Genomic DNA, 4,216 nt, shown 5'->3' on the forward strand with positions numbered 1-4,216 from the left:
ATCGGGCAGCAAATTCGCCTTTGTCACAGTCCTGTTCTGCTTACTGGAGAGCGAGGGGAAAAACACGTCCCCACGCTCGTATTTGAGGATGAACAGTTTAATGGAGTGCTGAATTCACATCTCTGACCTTTCATGTCTGCAGGGTGCCCTCCCAGTGACAGGGTGTGTATCCATTTTGATGAATAAAGCTTTAAGGACATAACTTCATGTTATCTAACATCAAACCTAAACATTCTCTGTGTTACAGGGCTGTAATTTATTTAAATTTCTCACTGAAGCATTACGCCATAAAAGGCATAAGCGCTGAAGGTCCCATCTGCCCAGGCAGTCGTCGGGTGTGCAGAAGGGGGAGGTCACCAGTATGCCCAGGTGGCCACTGGTAACCCATGCCTGGCTTTTGGGGAGCAATCACAGGTTTCTCCCCCCCAGTTACTCTTTGCCGTGAGCAAAACCCACTCACTGTTTGCAGCCTGGAAGGAATTTCTGCCTCCTAAACCCATAAGGTGACCTAATAGAAAGAAACGAAGAGGGTGGCACTGGTTTGTGCCATCTGTAACGGTTCTGGTGCTTACAAACCCACGCTAAAAAAATCACGCCGGCATTTGCTGGTGATGGCCGTCGCGAGCACCCGGTAGGAACAACTCTGCCCTCTAAGACAGTTCGATCATTTGAAATGAGCATTTGTCACGCACCCACGGCTCAGCTGGGGGTTTGCTTCTTCGAGGTCCCCAGGCAAAGCTGTCTGGCTTCACAGATGTTAATTATTTGCGTCTACTGTTAATTAGCTGTCTGCAGTCAGTCATGGCAGAGCGGTGACAGCCTGGGAGCCTCTCCCCTGTGGCACAGCCGGCGGGCTTTGTTCCCCATCCCATCCCTCCCGTCTCCCCCTCCTCAGCTCCCAGCCAGAACATTTCATTTTAGTCACGGTGCCAGAGGCCAGACCCCGGAGGACCTTTGAAATTAAACACGTATGAAGTACAGTGGAACGGGAGGGGGGAGAAAAGGGAGGAGAGAGGGGCAATTTCAGCTCCTCAAGCATGCAAGTCGAGAGCTTTCGTGATGCCTCTCAATGTATTTTTTTCAGCCGGGCCACAAATCATGTCCTCGGCCATCCAAGGGAACCTGTTTCTGTGATGGAAATTTCCACACTTGCCTCGGTTGGTGTCCTGCTCTTTGTTGTTGCTTTGCTGCCTTCAAGACATTGTAAATAATTGAAATTTTACAGAAAGGAGCTTTTTTTCATTGCAGAAAAAGAAATTAATCCCTGGTTTGCTAAGCTCAGAAATGCAACATCCAGGGTAAATTCTCCTCCTGACGTTTGCAGTTACAGGGACGCAAAAGTTCTTCATTCACCAAAGACTCTGCAGCTGCAGACACATCACATAATTTTTGATAAAAAAGGTTTATCGCAGGACACATTTCCTAGCTGCATTAAGTCTGAAACATATTTCTTTTGTCAGGATGTTAAACAAAAATAAGTGGTTTGGAATTTCAGCTAAACAGGTGTGAAATAGCCTGGGCAAAAAAATTCACAGGGAATAATTTATTCATCCCTTTCCACCTGCAAATTGCCTGAGAACAGGTTGAGTTCTTACCCAAATGTTACAGGGATTGTTAAAAGTTACCAAATGATTTTCACAAATGTTTCTTGCTTGGTAATTTCCTGGTGACTGAGTCACTGTAGCTATTTGACATTTGAAATTCAAATTTTGAGCCCTTCTGAAGGGATGCGTAGATTGCAGGAACAGACCTGTGCCTGAACACACCTCCAATCTCTGTTGCAAGTGGCCTGATGACACAGCCCCAGCCTCGACCTCTCAGTCAGCATCCCCAAATCAACACAAGCTCCATCAGCTCTGAAGGCAACCATCATCGCCCACTTTGCGTCTCCGGTCTGCATCTTTGGGCTTTCTCCCAAGCTGCAATCTCATCTGCCCAATCCCTCCTTGCCTGCCAAAGCTCAGAAGGACCAAATTATCAGTGTGGGATGAACACGGTGATCTCTCTGACCACCGCTGCCAGCGCAGAGTCTTCTCTTCCCTGGGGTTCCCCAGCAGCTTCTCCTCTCTCCCATTAGCACACAAGCTCCTCGGGCAAAGGTTGTGTCTGTAGCACCTAGCTCGTTCGGCTCAGGGATGTAACTCCTAGGTGCGACGGCAACACAAGCAATAAATAATAACAACAAATCCGAAGTGCCCGTCAGAAGGTACTCTTTCTCCTGCGGCCGTCAGAAATTCATTTGCTGGTGCATTCGACCAGAAGCGAACACAAAGGACATGCAAACACACACCAAGCATGCTTAAAAATTCACATGAATATTCATGGCCATGGGATTTTTCTCGCATCGCTCAGCCCCCTCTCCTTCTGTCATTGATACAGAAATGCCACCGGGAGGTGGGGGTTGTGGCCGTTTAAGCATTCCCTGCCTGGACCACCAGCAGATGCTCTGATGCTCGCGTGGGATGGACAAGCTGGTGCCGGTGGCTGGAGGGGACTGGCCTTGTACTCAGCTGCCACCGCAGCTCCTGCGCCTCTGCTGCCTGTTGCACTCTGCAGCTTGGCACAGTTGGGCCATTGCGTTTCAGAGAGGAAAAACTGAAATGAGATATGCAAAAGAGGATTTTCAAGGACTTAAGATAAGGGGTTTGCATGAAAAGCACCCAAGATTTGATGGCTAATAGTGTCCTTGCTGAAAAAACCCTGACAAAGGCCATTGGGAGTAGTCCTAAATGGACCAGAACTTATTCTGGTCTTATTCGTATTAATTATTCTTATTCTTTTATGAACAAGACTTCTGTTTCTGCAAGGCCTAAAATGTCTCCTTTTACAACAGCTTTTCCTCTGCCCTCTCCCCTGATTTCCCATCACTGCTTCCTAAAGCAAAGCAGCGACGCAGAGTTTCTAGCTCAGGTGCTCCCCGCAGCTCCACGTGCTGCATCGTTTAATGCGTCTGCATCCTCGCGTGTGTCGGCTGCAGGGTTTGGTTGTCATTTACAGACTGTGTGAGGTTTAGAAACTCGGTGATCCAAACGTTTGGAGTGCTGGGAATCACAGGGGCAAATCCCTGCTCTGTGGGAAATGGCACAGGTAGGATTTTCAGGGCTCCCTGGGATGAGAAATGACAGTGCACCCCAGCATCCCGCTACCCCTTGCAGTGCAGAGGGCAGAAGTGCTTCTCATCATCTCCTAAATCACTACTTTTGAGACAACCCAAATGATGCTGACTTCCCCCAAAGTGCTGTGTTATAAGCTATGGCCTCTCCGGAGCTGGTTCACAAGCAGCCTAAGCCCACCTGCAGGAGGTAACCTGGCAGTGAAGCAGAGATGTTCCCTAGCAGTAAATGTGAGGATGTAAAAACAGCTTTACTATCTGCAGAGCAAATTGATAAGGGAGAGCAGGGAGCCGTCTCGGCGCAGCTTTATGCTAAATGCATTACAGAAGGAGAGAATGAGGGAATAACATTGGAATTAAAAGGCTTTAAGATAAGATGGAAAGTGGCAGTTGAGCCAGAAAAGCAGGCTGGAAGTGGAAGGGTGTTTAAATGACACTAACAAAGCTTAAGGGATGGTGAGAGGGGTCCTCAATCACCCCGAGAAACTGCTGTGTGGAGGAGAGGAAAGACAGCAGCACAACTGTGGCCATACCTTGGATTCCTGCAGGAATGCTTTCCAAGGAGATGTGGGAGAAGCAGGGAGATCGTCCTCTGCTACAAGGTAGCGTAACTCCGATGCCTTTATTGGAGCTGGGCCATTAGATCCAGCCCACTGCCACTGGGCTGGTGTCAATGCCGGTGCAGGGCAGTGGGGTGGGAGATGCTGCGGCTCAGTGACACCAAGTTCCCACCACAGGCAGGGACGTCAGTGGATTTGGTCCGACTAGTTTGGATCAAATTGTGGAAAGTATGGAAATATTGTCATGGTTTAACCCCAGCCAGCAGCTAAGCACCAAGCACCTGCTCACTCACCTCCCCCCACCCGGTGGGATGGGGGAGAGAATCGGGGGAAAAAAAGTAAAACTCGTGGGTTGAGATAGAGACAGTTTAATAGAACAGAAAAGAAGAAACTAATGATGATAAGAATAACAATAATAAAATGACAATAGTAATAAAAGGATTGGAATATACAAAACAAGTGATGCACAATGCAATTGCTCACCACCCACTGACCGATGCTCAGTTAATTCCCAAGCGGCAATCCCCCCAGCCCCGCTGCCCCC

The sequence above is a fragment of the Buteo buteo genome, chromosome 21 (assembly GCF_964188355.1).
Source record: "Buteo buteo chromosome 21, bButBut1.hap1.1, whole genome shotgun sequence".
Taxonomy (NCBI): Eukaryota; Metazoa; Chordata; class Aves; order Accipitriformes; family Accipitridae; genus Buteo; species Buteo buteo.